This window comes from Rhipicephalus microplus, chromosome 9 (genome assembly GCF_043290135.1).
Source record: "Rhipicephalus microplus isolate Deutch F79 chromosome 9, USDA_Rmic, whole genome shotgun sequence".
Lineage (NCBI taxonomy): Eukaryota > Metazoa > Arthropoda > Arachnida > Ixodida > Ixodidae > Rhipicephalus > Rhipicephalus microplus.
The window spans coordinates 79,759,942-79,777,719 of record NC_134708.1 but is presented as its reverse complement, the minus strand read 5'-3'; the positions used below and the strand labels follow the sequence as shown (position 1 = coordinate 79,777,719).

Below are 17,778 nucleotides of genomic sequence, written 5' to 3'. Positions count from 1 at the left end.
CGCTGCAACGAATAAAAAAGGACTGGAGGTGTTGGGTATCGATCCCAGTACCTCTCGCATGCTAAGCGAGCGCTCTACCATCTGAGCTACACCTCCGACGGAGAGTACATAGTTATGCTCACAAACTGATCGGTAATTACGTGACGAATTTTGTGGAGAAAGAGGGAAGCCGCGTCAGATGAGAGCTGGTTTTCTCGCGTCGACGGCTGCTTGTATCACGCGCTGTTTTGTTTGTTTAAATCAAGCAAAACATGACCTGCCGTAGCAACGAATGAAAAAAAGGACTGGAAATGCTGGGTATCGATCCCAGTACATCTCGCATGCTAAGCGAGCGCTCTACCATCTGAGCTACACCCCCGATGGAGAGTCCATTGTTATGCTCAAAAGCTGATCGGTAATTACGTGACGAATTTGGTGGAGAAAGAGGGAAGCCGCGTCAGATGAGAGCTGGTTTTCTCGCGTCGACGGCTGCTTGTATCACGCGCTGTTTTGTTTGTTTAAATCAAGCAAAACATGACCTGCCGTAGCAACGAATGAAAAAAAAGGACTGGAAATGCTGGGTATCGATTCCAGTACCTCTCGCATGCTAAGCGAGTGCTCTACCATCTGAGCTACACCCCCGATGTAGAGTCAATTGTTATGCTCACAAACTGATCGGTAATTACGTGACGAATTTTGTGGAGAAAGAGGGAAGCCGCGTCAGATGAGAGCTGGTTTTCTCGCGTCGACGGCTGCTTGTATCACGCGCTGTTTTGTTTGTTTAAATCAAGCAAAACATGACCTGCCGTAGCAACGAATGAAAAAAAGGACTGGAAATGCTGGGTATCGATCCCAGTACATCTCGCATGCTAAGCGAGCGCTCTACCATCTGAGCTACACCCCCGAAGGAGAGTCCATTGTTATGCTCAAAAGCTGATCGGTAATTACGTGACGAATTTGGTGGAGAAAGAGGGAAGCCGCGTCAGATGAGAGCTGGTTTTCTCGCGTCGACGGTTGCTTGTATCACGCGCTGTTTTGTTTGTTTAAATCAAGCAAAACATGACCTGCCGTAGCAACGAATGAAAAAAAGGACTGGAAATGCTGGGTATCGATCCCAGTACCTCTCGCATGCTAAGCGAACGCTCTACCATCTGAGCGACACCACCGATGTAGAGTCCATAGTTATACTCACAAGCTGATCGGTAATTACGTGACGAATAGTTTGGAGAAAGAGGGAAGCCGCGTCAAATGAGAGCTTGTTTTCTCGCGTCGACGGCTGCTTGTATCGCGCGCTGTTTTGTTGTATAAATCAAGCGAAACATGACCTGCCACTTCAACGAATAAAAAAAAGGACTGGAAATGCTGGGTATCGATCCCAGTACCTCTCGTATGCTAAGCGAGCGCTCTACCATCTGAGCTACACCCCCGATGGAGAGCCCACTGTTATGCTCAAAAGCTGATCGGTAATTACGTGACAAATGCTTTGGAGAAAGAGGGAAGCCGCGTAAAATGAGAACTGGTTTTCTCGCGTCAACGGCTGCTTGTATCGCGCGTTTTTTGTTTTATAAATCAAGCAAAACATGACCTGCCACTTCAACGAATAAAAAAAAGAACTGGAGGTGCTGGGCATCGATCCCAGTACCTCTCGCAAGCTAAGCGAGCGCTCTACCATCTGAGCTACACCCCCGATGGAGAGTACATAGTTATGCTCACAAGCTGATTGGTAATTACGTGACAAATGCTTTGGAGAAAGAGGGAAGCCGCGTCAAATGAGAACTGGTTTTCTCGCGTCAACGGCTGCTTGTATCGCGCGCTGTTTTGTTTTATAAATCAAGCAAAACATGACCTGCCGCAGCAATGAATAAAAAAAAAGGACTGGAGGTGCTGGGTATCGATCCCAGTACCTCTCGCATGCTAAGCGAGCGTTCTACCATCTGAGCTACACCCCCGATGGAGAGTACGTAGTTATGCTCACAAGCTGATCGGTAATTATGTGACAAATGCTTTGGAGAAAGAGGGAAGCCGCGTCAAATGAGGACTGGTTTTCTCGCGTCAACGGCTGCTTGTATCGCGCGCTGTTTTGTTTTATAAATCAAGCAAAACATGACCTGCCGCAGCAATGAATAAAAAAAAAGGACTGGAGGTGCTGGGTATCGATCCCAGTACCTCTCGCATGCTAAGCGAGCGTTCTACCATCTGAGCTACACCCCCGATGGAGAGTACGTAGTTATGCTCACAAGCTGATCGGTAATTATGTGACAAATGCTTTGGAGAAAGAGGGAAGCCGCGTCAAATGAGGACTGGTTTTCTCGCGTCAACGGCTGCTTGTATCGCGCGCTGTTTTGTTTTATAAATCAAGCAAAACATGACCTGCCGCAGCAACGAATAAAAAAGAAAGGACTGGAGGTGCTGGGTATCGATCCCAGTACCTCTCGCAAGCTAAGCGAGCGCTCTACCATCTGAGCTACACCCCCGATGGAGAGCCCACTGTTATGCTCAAAAGCTGATCGGTAATTATGTGACAAATGCTTTGGAGAAAGAGGGAAGCCGCGTCAAATGAGGACTGGTTTTCTCGCGTCAACGGCTGCTTGTATCGCGCGTTTTTTGTTTTATAAATCAAGCAAAACATGACCTGCCGCAGCAATGAATAAAAAAAAGGACTGGAGGTGCTGGGCATCGATCCCAGTACCTCTCGCAAGCTAAGCGAGCGCTCTACCATCTGAGCTACACCCCCGATGGAGAGTACATAGTTATGCTCAGGAGCTGATCGGTAATTACGTTACAATTGCTTTGTAGAAAGAGGGAAGCCGCGTCAAATGAGAACTGGTTTTCTCGCGTCAACGGCTGCTTGTATCGCGCGCTGTTTTGTTTTATAAATCAAGCAAAACATGACCTGCCCCTGCAACGAATAAAGAAAAGGACTGGAGGTGCTGTGTATCGATCCCAGTACCTCTCGCAAGCTAAGCGAGCGCTCTACCATCTGAGCTACACCCCCGATGGAGAGCCCACTGTTATGCTCAAAAGCTGATCGGTAATTATGTGACAAATGCTTTGGAGAAAGAGGGATGCCGCGTCAAATGAGAACTGGTTTTCTCGCGTCAACGGCTGCTTGTATCGCACGCTGTTTTCTTTTATGAATCAAGCAAAACATGACCTGCCGCTGCAACGAATAAAAAAAAAGGACTGCAAATGCTGGGTATCGATCCCAGTACATCCCGCATGCTAAGCGAGCGCTCTACTATCTGAGCTACACCACCGATGTAGAGGCATATGTTATGCTCACAAGCTGATCGGTAACTACGTGACGAATTTTGTGGAGAAAGAGGGAAGCCGCGTCAGATGAGAGCTGGTTTTCTCGCGTCGACGGCTGCTTGTATCGCGCGCTGTTTTGTTTTATAAATCAAACAAAAAATGACCAGCCGCAGCAATGAATAAAAAAAGGATTGGAGGTGCTGGGTATCGATCCCAGTACCTCTCGCATGCTAAGCGAGCGCTCTACCATCTGAGCTACACCCCTGACGGAGATGCCAAGCATATGTTGACGACCTCATCTGTGCTCGCCTGCCACCGTTGGCAATAAAGGAAGAACACTGACGGCATTGCGGAGCGGTTTCCTCGTGCCCGCGCATCTTTATTACGCTTCTTCCTGTCTATCAACCAAATAGAATGAGACAGTTGATAGCACAAAAATAAAAAAAAGGCGTGGAGGTGCTGGGTACCGATCCCAGTACCTCTCGCATGCTAAGCGAGCGCTCTACCATCTGAGCTACACCCCCGACGGAGAGTCAATTGTTATGCTCACAAGCTGATCGGTAATTACGTGACGAATATTTTGGGGAAAGAGGGAAGTCGCGTCAGCTGAGAACTGGTTTTCTCGCGTCGACGGCTTCTTGTATAGCAGACTGCTTTGTTTTATAAATCAAGCAAAACATGACCTGCCGCATCAATGAATAAAAAAAGAGGTCTGGAGGTGCTGGGTATCGATCCCAGTACCTCTCGCATGCTAAGCTAGCGCTCTACCATCTGAGCTACACCGCCGACGGAGAGTCAATTGTTATGCTCACAAGCTGATCTGTAATTACGTGACGAATATTTTTGGGCAAGAGGGAAGTCGCGTCAGCTGAGAACTGGTTTTCTCGCCTCGACGGCTGCTTGTATAGCACACTGTTTTGTTTTATAAATCAAACAAAAAATGACCAGCCACAGCAACGAATAAGAAAAGAGGTCTGGAGGTGCTGTGTATCGATCTCAGTACCTCTCGCATGCTAAGCGAGCGCTCTACCATCTGAGCTACACCTCCGACGGAGTGTCAATTGTTATGCTCACAAGCTGATCGGTAATTACGTGACGAAAATTTTGGAGAAACAAGGAAGCCGCGTCAGCTGAGAACTGCTTTTCTCGCGTCGACGGCTGCTTGTATAGCGCACTGTTTTGTTTTATAAATGAAGCAAAACATGACCTGCCAAAGCAATGAATAAAAAAAAGGACTGGAGGTGCCGGGTATCGATCCAAGTACCTCTCGCATGCTAAGCGAGCGCTCTACTTTCTGAGCTACTGTTAAGTTTGTCCTGGAAATTCATCTGGGCAGTCGCCGTTGTGAGTAAGCCGGTCCTATGGAAAGGCTCTCAATCCCTTCGGCGCCCAGTCTGACAGACGCTGTCGAAGAGTTGAGCAATTATCCAGACCAAACAGCAAGCAAAGGCGAGTTCCCGTCCTTCAAATGTGGACCCTTTTGTCGTCCCTTCAAGCAGAAGCGGTGACTAATGGACTCGGCGACTCATCGGGCAACGGGAAAGCTGGCGTGACCGGCGACAGAGCTGACGGCGGAGCAGCGCTTCTTTAATCCTCAGTCAAGTAGCCGACCGCCCGACTGCCTATGTCCGCCAGGCATTGTCCCTGCTGGCCGGAGGAGGAGACGTCGTGTCGCCGCGACGCCACGACGAAAGAAGGCAACAGGGACGGCGTCTTCCTGAAAGATCCCGTGACGGCCACCGCTAATCGCCCCGCTAATTGGGCGAGCTGTGCGGTGGAACCCTTTGAAGTATGCGGCCAGGATCGTGGGAACTCTCGACTAACGGCACACACACGATGAGAAAGAGCCCTGCTGGCGCCACCACAGTGCAGTGTTCACGTGGACCGTGCATGCTCGCCCCCTCACCTGTGTGTGCGTGATTGGTGTTCGACTCGGAGAGAAGGAGCCCGACCGGACATAAAACGACGCCGCAGAGTGCTGGACGTCGCTCTGAACTATGTAACGTTCAACCACCACGCTCGTGGTTTGGGAAACCACTATCCCTTCTTTTCTGTAAATATGTGTAAATAATGTCATAAACCCTGTTTGTTCTCGTATCCTCCAGTGTCCTTCCTTTCGAACCTTAAGAACTGGTTGGCAGTGGTGGGATGCCATCAGCGAACGACCTACCTCCTTCCTTCCCGACCCTGTACAACCGGTTGGCAGCGGTGAGATGAACTTCACGACATGGTGCTGTGCTGTGGTGAGTGCTTGGTCTTTGCTTTGACTTTCCAGGCTTCAATTGTGTGAGTTTATTAGAAGCTGGATTGTGTGTGAATTAGGGAGACTACCTTTTGTGAGTTTTGAGTTGTAGTGATCACCTAATTATGTGTGAAATGCAGGACCAAAGTACAACGGCAATCATGGAGGTGAGGACACTGCTAAAAGATGGTCTTTTGTACATTTGTGAAGACCTGGGTATTAAGGTTAAGGAAGGAATGGGCAGTTTCGAAATTTTAGAGCTAATTTTGGAAAGCGCCAGTGAGGTGGATATTGATACCGCGTTAAAAGCTTTAAAAAGGTTGGAGGAACGAACACAGAAAAAAGAAAGGGAAGAAAAGGAAAAAAAGGGATAGAAAAGAGCGTAATCGAGCACGCGCCTTCGTGCTCGAACAATTGGAAGAGAAAATCGAGGCAATGAGGCGAAAGATTCAGCCATCCGCAAGTGTAGCGCACGAGAAGTGCGACGATCAAATTAGTGAGGTGCAGTTTAGAGCCAAAGAGAAGGCTAGCACGTGTGAAAATAGCAGCAGTTTCAAAGCCGAATCGAGTTTGAGAGCTGCGAAAGGTGCTGCTCTGAGTAGAGAGACCGACAAAGGCCAGAGTGTGTGCGACGAGGTGCTGTGCCAGTTATATGCTAGCGAAACAGCTAGGATATCTGTAGACAGGCTGGTACAGGCCTCAACTGAGGTTGTCGCGACGGTGAAACTTGCAAACAATGTGGTAGTAGGCAAGGAAACCCGAGAAAGCTCAGGAGCAGCAGCCAAAGCAGAGAGTGAGAATCACAGTACTGTGGCCGACAGCTCCTACCTATTCGAGGTAGATTGTGTGAAGGAAAACTGCGGCAGTGTTCTTGAGTGTGTTGAGCTTTCCACCAGTCTTAAGTGCGAGAGAGATGATTTTGCAGAAAATCATTTAGACTGCGTGGATTCAACAGCTGACGCAAGGTGTGTGAGGGTTCGCGAGTGTGAGATGCGATCAGGAGGCTCGGAAATGAGACGCAAAAAGCGGCGCAGACGCAAGAGACGCCAAAGAGCCGCGAGCGCGAAAAAAGGCACTATGCGTGTTGAAGAAAGCTCGCAAAATTTGAGCATAGCAGGCAAAATTAGGCGTTTCTCATCGGCGTCAAAGTTATCCTACATGAGTCCGAGCCACCGGACAACAAGTAAAAGAATAGTGGGTTCTTTACAAATGCAATCACGTGGAAAGGGCAAGTATCATGGGTTGCCTTTGAACTGTAGTACTGCCGATGAATCAACCCGCGACCAATTTCAAACCAATGAGGGAAAGGTCGGTCGCAAACGCCGCCGTAAAAGGAAGAAGCGTACACGAGTGACAAAGCGAAGGGATGAAGGAGGTAGCAATCAGCCGGGTGAACAACGGAAAAGTGGGTTATCGGCCAGTTCGACGGGGAGGCCTTTGTGTCGTGCAGCAAAACGCCAGCGGCGAGGTGGTAGGCCGCAGCGCGCATGCTCGCGACGGTATGCGCGGGGGAGATTTAGGGCTTTTCATGGAAAGGAGTCTCGACGTGGTCCTAGAAGAAAGGCCACAATAGCTAAACACCGCTCGGAAGCTAGACCAAAGAGGACACCGTCACTCTTTCCCTTGAAATGCTCGAGTTCCCTCCGCCAGATTGACAAAAGCCCGCAGAAATCGCGAATGATGCGTGACTGCGCTTTTCAGCTTGTAGCACTTACGCGACATTGCCTCGCGCGCCCTCGAAATCCGCCAAGTCCTCGACCGCCACGTGTACGACTGAAGAGGGAGCGACAGCTGTAGGCTGGAGAGTCGGACACAGGAGTTTTTTGGAAACATATTTGTTTGTTTATATTTGATTTTAAAGCGGTGTTCCTGTGGCATCTTCATGGCTAGTTTGTTTAGATGCAGTTTTTTCCCCTTCTAGATTACAAAAAAAACATTGCAAGTGTTTTTACTTGAGTTACAGGGAAATGGCCTACGGTTAGGAGTGCGATTGGTGTGGTACCGTTCTTTGAATGAGAGTATGATGTCGTGCTAGGGCGCACAGCATCGTCCTGTGCGTTCTTTAAAAACATGGGCTGGCATGACGCTACATTCAGTTAATGAGCGTGTTAGTACACGAGTTGCATTTCCCTTTGTGATTTTAGTATGTGCTCAGGGATCAGGTGGATTCTTTAGCTGAGCATTATGTTATATACCGAACGTTGAGATTAGGGATGCGTTTTAAGGGTTTACACAGTTCGGTTATTGAGAGAATAGAGAATGCGCCCAGTTACCTTTTGTAGGTTCAGGCTGCATTTGTGTGGAATTTAGGTATTTGGTTGTGTTTCATGAAATGAGTCATGAAGTTAAATGCAAGTTACAACTTAGTAGTGCGGATGGTAGGAGAAAGCTAGTTTTGTAAAGGATAGGATTATGGTTATATGGGGCCCAATTATGTTTGCCTTTGTGTGCTTTTCTCACACAGCAATTAATTCCATCTTTGATAAGCATCTCCACATCCATGATTGTTGTAACTTTGGCGGCACCAAATTGTCTCAAAATTTTAGCGTACAGGTTTCTCTTTTGTTTGTGTTTCTTGAGAAGCCTGGAGGGTCCTAAGCGGGTCCAATGTGCTTGGCTGCAGCATGGTAGTGTTGTGTGGTTCACCTTGCTGTTGTCTATCATTGTGAGCTGGTTTGGGAGTCGGTTTCGAGTTCGTAGCTGCAGAGAGAAAAACCAGGCCATCGTCCTCGTCACCAACCATTCTCTTCGTGCCCAGCGGTTGGGAGCGCTGGCCAGCCGAGATTTTCCGGGCGGCGGAGGAGCTGTTAAGTTTGGCCTGGAAATTCATCTGGGCAGTCGCCGTTGTGAGTAAGCCGGTCCTATGGAAAGGCTCTCAATCCCTTCGGCGCCCAGTCTGACAGACGCTGTCGAAGATTTGAGCGATTATCCAGACCAAACAGCAAGCAAAGGCGAGTTCCTGTCCTTCAAATGCGGACCCTTTTGTCGTACCTTCAAGCAGAAGCGGTGACTAATACACTCGGCGACTCATTGGGCAACGGGAAAGCTGGCGTGACCGGCGACAGAGCTGACGGCGGAGCGGCGCTTCTTTAATCCTCAGTCAAGTAGCCGACCGGCCGACTGCCTATGCCCGCCAGGCATTGTCCCTGCTGGCCTGAGGAGGAGACGTCGTGTCGCCGCGACGCCACGACGAAAGAGGGCAACAAGGACGGCGTCTTCCTGAAAGAGCCCGTGAGGGCCACCGCAGATCGCCCCGCTAATTGGGCGAGCTGTGCGGTGGACCCTTTGAAGTATGCGGCCAGGATCGTGGGAACTCTCGACTAACGGCACACACACGACGAGGAAGAGCCCTGCTGGCGCCACCACAATGCAGTGTTCACGTGGACCGTGCATGCTCGCCCCCTCACCTGTGTGTGCGTGATTGGTGTTCGACTCGGAGAGGAGGAACCCGACAGGGCATAAAACGACGCCGCAGAGTGCTGGACGTCGCTCTGAACTATGTAACGTTCAACCACCACGCTCGTGGTTTGTGAAACCACTAACCTTTCTGTTCTGTAAATATGTGTAAATAATGTCATAAACCCATGTTCTGTTTCCGTATGCCACCAGCGTCCTTCCTTCCCATTCGTTACACTACACCTCCGATGGAGAGTCCATTGTTATGCTCAAAAGCTGATCGGTAATTACGTGACAAATACTTTGGAGAAAGAGGGACGCCGCGTCAACTGAGAACTGGTTTTCTCGCGTCGACGTCTGCTTGTATCGCGCGCTGTTTTGTTTTATAAATCAAGCAAAACATGACCTGCCGCAGCAATGAATAAAAAAAGGACTGGAGGTGCTGGGTATCGATCCCAGTACCTCTCGCATGCTAAGCGAGCGCTTTACCATCTCAGCTACACCCCCGATGGAGAGTCCATTGTTATGCTCAAAAGCTGATCGGCAACTACGTGACAAATACTTTGGAGAAAGAGGGAAGCCGCGTCAACTGAGAACTGGTTTTCTCGCGTCGACGGCTGCTTGTATCGCGCGCTGTTTTTTTTATGAATCAAGCAAAACATGGCCTGCCGCAGCAACGAATAAAAAAAGGACTGGAGGTGCTGGGTATCGATACCAGTACCTCTCACATGCTAAGCGAGCGCTCTACCATCTGAGCTACACCCCCGACGGAGAGTCAATTGTTATGCTCACAAGCTGATCGGTAATTACGTGACAAATTTTGTAAAGAAAGAGGGAAGCCGCGTCAGCTGAGAACTGGTTTTCTCGCGTCGACGACTGCTTGTATCGCGCACTGTTTTGTTTTATAAATCAAGCAAAACATTACCTGCCATCGCAATGAATAAAAAAAAGCGTGGAGATGCTGGGTATCGATCCCAGTACCTCTCGCATGCTAAGCGAGCGCTCTACCATCTGAGCTACACCCCGGACGGAGAGTCAATTGTTATGCTCACAAACTGATCGGTGATTAGGTGACAAATTTTGTGGAGAAAGAATGAAGCCGCGTCCGCTGAGAACTGGTTTTCTCGCGTCGAAGGCTGGTTGTATCGCGCACTGTTTTGTTTTATAAATCAAGCAAGACATGACCTGCCACAGCAAGGAATAAAAGAAAGGTCTGGAGTTGCTGGGTATCGATCCCAGTACCTCTCGCATGCTAAGCGAGCGCTCTACCATCTGAGCTACACCTCCGATGTAGAGCCAATTGTTATGCTCACAAACTGATCGGTAATTAGGTGACAAATTTTGTGGAGAAAGAGGGAAGCTGCGTCAGCTGAGAACTGGTTTTCTCGCGTCGACGGCTGCTTGTATCGCGCACTGTTTTGTTTCATAAATCAAGCAAAACATGACCTGCCACGGCAAACAATAAAAAAAAAGGTCTAGAGGTGCTGGGTATCGATCCCAGTACCTCTCGCATGCTAAGCGAGCGCTCTACCATCTGAGCCACACCCCGGACGGAGAGTCAATTGTTATGCTCTCAAGCTGATTGGTAAAATGTGATGAATTTTGTGGAGAAAGAGGGAAGTCGCGTCAGCTGAGAACTGGTTTTCTCGCGTCGCCTGCTGTGTATTGTAAAGTTGGGGAAGAAGGTTGCTCATGATGGCATCCCACCGCGGCCACCAGTTCTTAAGGTTCGGAAGGAAGGTCGCAGGAGGACACGAGAACAAACAGGCTTATGGCACTATTTACACATATTTACAGAAAAGAAAAGTTAGTGGTTTCACAAACCACGAGCGTGGTGGTTGAACGTTACATAGTTCAGAGCGACGTCCAGCACTATGCGGCGTCGTTTTAAGCCCTGTCGGGCTCCTCCTCTCTGAGGGGAGCACCAATCACACACGCACAACAGGTGAGGGGTACAAGCATGCACGGTCCACGTGAACGTCCAAGATTGGGTCATGAACACTGCACTGCAAGGTGGCGCCAGCAGGGCTCTTCCTCGTCGTGTGTGTGCCGCTAGTCGAGAGATCCCACGATCCGGACAGCATACCTCAAAGGGTCCGCCGATTTTGTTCGCTCAATTAGCGGTGTGATTTGCGGTGGCCGCCGCTGTCTCTTCCAGGAAGATGCTTTCTTTGTTGTCCTCCCTCGTCGTGGCGTCGTGGCGACACGATGTCTCATCCTCCGGCCTGCCGGGACAATGCCTGGCGGGCACAGGCAGCTGGCCGGTCGTCTACTTGATTGGGGATTAAAAGGAGCGCCACTCTCCTGTCAGCTCTGGCGCCGGTCACGCCAGCTTCCCCGTCGCCCGCGGAGTGGCCGAGGGCATCATTCACCGCTTCTGCTCGAAGAGACGACAAAAAGGCCGCATTTGAAAGAAGGGAACTCGCCTTTGCTTGCCGCATGGTCTGGATAATTGCTCACATCTTCGACAGCATCTGTCAGACTGGGCGCCGAAGGGATTGAGAGCCTTCCCAGTGGACCGGCTTACGCACAATGGCGTCTGACCAGACGAATTTCCAGGCCAAACTTAACAGTATTGCGGCAATTATTTCATTCGAATAATTACGCGAAATGTGTGTCACTGCAGCAATGAAAAAAAAGTTTGCCGGTGTTGTGTATTGACACCAGTACTTCGAATGATAATTCAGTTTCTAGACCTGCTCATATAGGCCCTGTTATTTTTCTATAATTCTTGATTTTTCAAGTTCAACAGAGGACAGCAGAAAGTAATGATACCTTTGCACAGTCAATGCTTTCAGGTTGAATCTCGATCTAACAAAGCCCAGTTTCACAAAGTTCCTGACCAACTGAAGAAATTTACCTTCGTTGGAAAACACTGCAGGACTTTGTGCTTTGACGAACTAACTTGACCAGCAAACTTATGTAACGAACTTTTCCCATCGATGGTTGATTGAAAAAGCAAGTTTTTTTTTCGAATTCTTACAGAAACGATGTCTTCTTACGCTTTAGTGTTATCGCGCCAAAACATGGAGGTGCGTGACCCAGGGCCCTATTTTTATTGTGACGATGGTTTGCGCCGAATTATATGTACGACACAGCAAGGAAATTAGTAGCTCGCTCATGTACCGGGCTCCATGGCATAGGTGGTTGTTATTCTATGGTTTGTGTCACACACAGCACAGAAACTATCCTCAGTGCTATGATTGTCTCATTGCACACACAACACCTACATTTGTTTTATGAGTCTTCCCATATCGGTAGCAAGTCAGAGCTTTGCATGACCACAATATGTACATTATTTTACGGAAGGGTTACAGTGCCTTCTTGTTGTGCTGTTAACATATGTGTTTTACGTCTCTCACAACTAAATGAACAATGTTATGGTGGATGCATGCACATGAAAATGATGTAGTTGATGAATACGATGTTTTATTGCTCTTATTTATTCGTATCACAATATACAGAAACAAGAAAACATACAATTAACACCCCAAGATGACGGCACCCATATGTCTTAGGTAAAATAGTTCATAGCTGGCCTTTATCAACTAAACGTAATCCTAGCACAGGGAAGGACCCATGTCGGGGATGATCTCGAGCCACATTTGCGATCTTCTCACACGCACTGGTGCGTGGGTCGGCGGCAAAGATAATGCTGTAATAGCGTTACCTTAAAATTTGAAACATCAAAAAATTTCTTTCTTAGCTGACGAACATGCATGCCACTTTTATTTAGTGCATGGTCCTGACTAGGTTAAATCGAGTTTCAACAATATTATAATAGTTCAACCCACTCTCGGATGTCCCGATTATGCCTGTTTAGCTGACGTACATGTGAAACACGTTTAGTAGGGCTGATGTCGTCATGCTTTACTGCCATTGTACTTTCCTATACACCTAAGCCTAAGCAATATAATTAGGTTGTGAGGCTCTTCGAAATAATTTTGGATTTGTAAGTGCCAGATCCCATGCTGCCTCACCAGATCAGCGTTTTTTTTTGTTCTGTGAAAGTTGGTCGAATGGAATGTGGAGTCTCAGCCTTCATTGGCCACGTGATCAATTGTTTTTGGCCTTTTGCCGAATATGCAGGTGACTATAATACAAAAAACTGCAGAGGATCTCTAAGCAATATCTTCAGAGATGAGAACACGAAAACATTCGTTTAGGAGGTGTGCTGTAATGTGGTGTTTACGAGTTGCGTCACAAAGAATGGGACAATGAGAGAGGCCGAATTATGTTACGGAATCTTTAGTTCATCGAGTCTAAAGTGTTTTCTGTTACTGTGCGTGATGCAGCCGGATTATGGTCGGAACCCGATTGATGCTCTATCTTTACGGCAACACCTTTCAACACGTACACCAGCTTTCCAACCCCTACGTTGACGAGTCCACTGAGCATGTTCATACTTTGCACAATCATATGAAGATGATTGCTGCTGGACTTTAGTTAACCGAACAGGTTTGTATGTGTCGTTTACCTTCGTCATCTATTCACGTCACGTGATGCCAAATTTAAAATATGTGGAGCTAGCGAAACAGCCGCGAGCATGCTATGGGCGTAGTTTGTTGTCATGTTCTTACATGACACGCGTGTAAGGATTATCATGTTTGCACCAGTCATATACTTTCGTCATTCATCGACGTCATGTAAAGCAGCCGAGTACCTTAGCCACTAGACCACCGCGGCGAGGCACCCATGGCTACGTAGAATGAGGCTCTCGACGCATGAGCTGCCGTTCTGACGAGTGTTCGGAAGCATCTCTGTGGACAGAGTCTCCCGCTTGAAGCGCAGCAGCAAGCCACTTGGCCGGGGTGGTGAGCGTCAAGCCAGCGAGGCGCCTTTCAATCTCTTCAGGTACACCGTCGGCCAATCCTGATACTATGTGAACGTCTTTCAAGTCTGCGAAGCGACCAAGGTGTGTCTTCTCTTCGTAGTGGTGCCTGATTCGCTGTTCTCTTTTGAGCCTGCAGTGTATGAACTGGCGGAAAGGGTCGCTAACAGGTGCAGAAAATCATGATATCATGCTTGTTTTGATGCCTTCCCACGCATCTTCTACTTCAAAAATCTCGGTGAGGTACCAGCGGAATGCTTCACCTTCCAGGTACTCGCTGACGCAGTCGATGCGATCTCGTTCGGACCAGCTGACGTTGCTCGCCTTCGTTTCGAAGAGGTGCAACCACTTGTCTACAGGGACGTCGTCTTCAGCTCCGGTGTACTTCAGCAGGCTGATCATCTTCTTGGGTGGGCTCATGATGTTGCTGCGGTAGATCCTGTCGACTTAGTGTAACAGATGAGACATGGCGTCAGTCAGAACACCAGTTTATTCTGACTCTTCGTCTTCCATTAGAGGTCAACGGGACGGCTTTATGCTCTCCTATAGTAGAGTACAAATTACTCAAAATCGTTAATCATTTACACACCTTTGTGGGTTTGTGGTTTTGTGGTTAATTATCCGAGTCTCCAGTGATTTCTGACTCTTCTTCATTTACTATATCATGTTTCACATTCTCCCTTCGGACCCAACATGGCGTGTCTTCCTTCTTCTGATCCTTTTTTTTGCTCATTGTACGCTCTTTTGTCCCCAAAAAGCGTTTGCCTACTCGTCCTCGTTGAAGTAAGATTATTCAACAAGAACTTCAAAGTTCCTCGAAAAGCTTCGATTGAGATTATAGAGGCCGAAAGATAAATATATGCGTCCAATTTTCACACGTCCTCTTTTTGTTAAATACCGAGCACGAAGTTTCAGTTCGTCGCGATATAACCGAAGCTTCACTTCGTAGCCACTCGCAGTTTAGCTTTCCTCCATCCGAATAGCTGGATTGTGTACTAAATAACACGACGCTTTCACGCTGCACTTCATAAGTTACGTTTCTAATTAACTTCAACGCAATAAAATATGCGCCACATAAGTCTGGTGGAAATTCTAACACTAAGCTGCTCCGTTCAGTAACGAAAGCTTTTACAATGTAGAAATTTGATGGGCTGTAGCGTGGTACCACTCATCCACAACAATATCCCGTAACTAAAGCCTAGGGAAATGGTGTAGCGTTCTGAAGCACTAACCTGTGAGTGCTCGAAAGGTGCGTAGCAAAATACAACTTACTTTCAAAAACTAGCCATATCGCCGACGTAGCATTCGAGTCATCTTGTATTATTCCCTATACGTCATCGACATGTGTTTGCATCTTTCTCGCAAGCACACACATAAATTGGGTCTGTAAAAATTATCCCTCGTTTTGCCCCAACGAGGTTTCAGGACAGTCTGAGAATTAGTTTGACACACAAACTTCGCAAAATCAAACAAGGAAAACTTCATTGCCAGGAAATCAATGAAAATAAAACCATGTCAACTCGAACACGATCAGGAAAGTCTTGTGGCAGTTGAACCGGTATTTGGGTGTACCGCTTGATGATAAGAATGTGCTCTCATCATAACACATTGCACTTGATATTTATCCACAGGTAGTAAATACAGATGCACCTAATGGCAGGTGAGAACGCCGCTGATACCAGCAGAGCCACATTTGAGAATGCTGTCTGTAAAGAAAAAAAAGTTAGTAATGTGTTACGCAATGCTATAAAGTGTAGGAACTTAAGCTTGTTGGTACAAAATCATGGTTCAAACAGCGCAATAAAATGAAGTCAAGAAAAAAAAACTAGGCCCATACTGGTCCTGTTTAGTCTTTCTTGTCTCCTTGCACTTCATTTCTGTTTTGGTGTTACTAAAGTCCTACTAAAGTTATTTGCTAGTTAAGAAATTCCTACCAAAGCTTCACGCAGGTGTGAGAACTGGCGAAATAAGGTCACTGATGTGCCGTGTTTTCACGAGCAGCGGCGACCGGGTGATTCCTGTTGTAATCGCGAGAAACATGTCAGCAATGTTATCTGCCCTGTTGCCCTTTAGTGCTTAGAGCATGAGGGAGCATTTTTTGTGGGCGTTGTTATCTTGTTAAAAGCGTGGTGAGCAAGCTGTGTCACGTCAGGTGTGTCCCTACTACGAAAAGCAATAAATGGAACTCGCGAATGTCGTTGTCATTATTATAGCACTTCCCATGAATCAACCGCCCACATTCACAGTGCTACATCTGCCTCGTGAGGTCGTTCATCAAGTCGTTACGACCTTGAGCTGCAGGAACACAAGACGCGTCCACAAAGTGCGTGCGGCTAACGTCTTGGTACGTCCGGCCCTGGCGAAGAAAGAGCCGCGTGACAGGATTCGAGAGTGCGAGGAATGGAATGGCTCAGCCAGCGCAGACGCCACAGCAGCAGCATCTCCTGCTACCACTTTTTCGCCTCTGTATCATTCTCAGTCATTCACTCTACGTTATCCACTACCCAGAGGCGTGACACCTCAGTTTTCTCGGCAGGGAGAACCAAAAAAGAGGGAACTTCAAGAGTCATGTGCCATAAACACGCAATATTTTCGTAGTTCGTTAGCGCATTCTCAGTTGTGACATAGTTTACAGTCCACTCAATCATATATGGCGTTTAGTTTAACCCGTTCCACTTTTTAAATAATTTTTCTGCATTCGCATGCCTGAATGCAATACCTTCGGTTAACAGTTTACATGGTTGAGATCTGTTCATCCAGATACCGCATTGGTTCCAACCGTGTGATGGCTTTTTATTTTCATTACTGCTCATCAAATTGGTTTAATTTAAACTTTGGCAAGTATAAATTGCTGCCAAGTTCCTTTCAACACAATGCTGTTGGCACTGATGATTTCCATTACGGCACGTAGGGATGATTTTATTTACTGTCGTAAATGAGCAATCCTCGAACATTTTTAGCACGCCGACTAGAATGCACGTGGTACGTTCCAGGTTCTGCCCGGCAGAGTTATGCATTCACAATACGGGAAAAAGAAATTTAGGCTGCGATACGTATTGACAGCTCTGTATTCTAGTGTCAACTCTATTATCCATCTCATCTTCTCTAGGTTAGACCACGCATGTAAAGTCAATTAGTTGTTTTTTTCTCAGACTGAAAAATACCAGAATTCACCTCTTGCGCTATCAACAGATCAATTGAATTTACTGCCATCTAGCATTGCCGCTATCAACCATCATCAGTCTCTTCACTTAGAGCTACACTCGTCTCTAGAGCGGGTTAACACATTTCAGCAAATCCCTTTGTTGTATGTTATACTGCATGTCATCTTTGATTGGGTTCATTTCAGAAAATTAACAAACCTAGAAGTTTATCTTGATATTATCGTTGTTTGTGAAATGTTGTTGTTTCTGCCTTTTAGTTCTAGTTTTCTATTTGCATCTGCTGTATATGCCTGAAATGTGATTGTATTTCACTCTTTAATAATCTTCCCCATGTAATGCCCTCCGGGCTCTTAGAATATTCAAATATTGAAAACATTGTGGGCATGACAAAGGAAAATGCCATGCCAATAAGGATAACACTAGAGTTAGTGGACCTCAAAAAATGCTTGTGCTTCAAACTAAATATACAAGTATACTGACGCCACAGTCCGAATTCTGCGGAGTTGAACCATGGTGTGTACATCACTAATAATCACTGTAAAGAATGTGTGGCTCGCAAATGAATAAAGTGGCTTCTATTAAAAATAACATTTGTCAATCCACGTTCAATACACACCACACTCTAGTTTGAGCAACATGCCCATCTGTAGAATACACAAGGTTTTACTGATATATATCTTGTAAACCTGCCGTGGTGTTCAAGCGCTTATATTGCCTCGTCTGCTTACCTTAATATCGCGGAATCGCATTCCAGCTGTAGTGGCCGCGTTTCAATACATTCGATAATTCCAGTAATCTATGTGCTTACATTTACGCTAAAGCACCCGACGCGGTCGAAATTTCAGCACCTTTATGACATGGCGTTCCGTATAGTCCTGAATCTCTCATGTAGAACCACAAGAATAATATAATTT

At 47.1% G+C, this 17,778-nt stretch overlaps 14 non-coding genes across 14 annotated transcripts; all 14 read right to left on the bottom strand.

Annotated features, from left to right (window-relative positions):
- Positions 1-23: 23 nt before the first annotated feature.
- On the bottom strand, positions 24-96 carry TRNAA-AGC (transfer RNA alanine (anticodon AGC)). The gene has a single exon. It is a non-coding gene; the product is annotated as a tRNA-Ala (tRNA).
- Positions 97-285: 189 nt separating this feature from the next.
- Positions 286-358, bottom strand: TRNAA-AGC (transfer RNA alanine (anticodon AGC)). The gene has a single exon. It is a non-coding gene; the product is annotated as a tRNA-Ala (tRNA).
- Positions 359-810: 452 nt separating this feature from the next.
- TRNAA-AGC (transfer RNA alanine (anticodon AGC)) lies at positions 811-883 on the bottom strand. Its single transcript has one exon. It is a non-coding gene; the product is annotated as a tRNA-Ala (tRNA).
- A 450-nt stretch (positions 884-1,333) lies between these two features.
- Positions 1,334-1,406, bottom strand: TRNAA-AGC (transfer RNA alanine (anticodon AGC)). The gene has a single exon. It is a non-coding gene; the product is annotated as a tRNA-Ala (tRNA).
- Positions 1,407-1,593: 187 nt separating this feature from the next.
- On the bottom strand, positions 1,594-1,666 carry TRNAA-AGC (transfer RNA alanine (anticodon AGC)). Its single transcript has one exon. It is a non-coding gene; the product is annotated as a tRNA-Ala (tRNA).
- Positions 1,667-1,855: 189 nt separating this feature from the next.
- Positions 1,856-1,928, bottom strand: TRNAA-AGC (transfer RNA alanine (anticodon AGC)). The gene has a single exon. It is a non-coding gene; the product is annotated as a tRNA-Ala (tRNA).
- Positions 1,929-2,117: 189 nt separating this feature from the next.
- Positions 2,118-2,190, bottom strand: TRNAA-AGC (transfer RNA alanine (anticodon AGC)). Its single transcript has one exon. It is a non-coding gene; the product is annotated as a tRNA-Ala (tRNA).
- Positions 2,191-2,380: 190 nt separating this feature from the next.
- TRNAA-AGC (transfer RNA alanine (anticodon AGC)) lies at positions 2,381-2,453 on the bottom strand. Its single transcript has one exon. It is a non-coding gene; the product is annotated as a tRNA-Ala (tRNA).
- A 187-nt stretch (positions 2,454-2,640) lies between these two features.
- TRNAA-AGC (transfer RNA alanine (anticodon AGC)) lies at positions 2,641-2,713 on the bottom strand. Its single transcript has one exon. It is a non-coding gene; the product is annotated as a tRNA-Ala (tRNA).
- A 710-nt stretch (positions 2,714-3,423) lies between these two features.
- On the bottom strand, positions 3,424-3,496 carry TRNAA-AGC (transfer RNA alanine (anticodon AGC)). Its single transcript has one exon. It is a non-coding gene; the product is annotated as a tRNA-Ala (tRNA).
- Positions 3,497-3,682: 186 nt separating this feature from the next.
- On the bottom strand, positions 3,683-3,755 carry TRNAA-AGC (transfer RNA alanine (anticodon AGC)). Its single transcript has one exon. It is a non-coding gene; the product is annotated as a tRNA-Ala (tRNA).
- Positions 3,756-9,303: 5,548 nt separating this feature from the next.
- TRNAA-AGC (transfer RNA alanine (anticodon AGC)) lies at positions 9,304-9,376 on the bottom strand. Its single transcript has one exon. It is a non-coding gene; the product is annotated as a tRNA-Ala (tRNA).
- Positions 9,377-10,083: 707 nt separating this feature from the next.
- Positions 10,084-10,156, bottom strand: TRNAA-AGC (transfer RNA alanine (anticodon AGC)). The gene has a single exon. It is a non-coding gene; the product is annotated as a tRNA-Ala (tRNA).
- Positions 10,157-10,345: 189 nt separating this feature from the next.
- On the bottom strand, positions 10,346-10,418 carry TRNAA-AGC (transfer RNA alanine (anticodon AGC)). The gene has a single exon. It is a non-coding gene; the product is annotated as a tRNA-Ala (tRNA).
- Between the last annotated feature and the right edge of the window lie 7,360 nt (positions 10,419-17,778).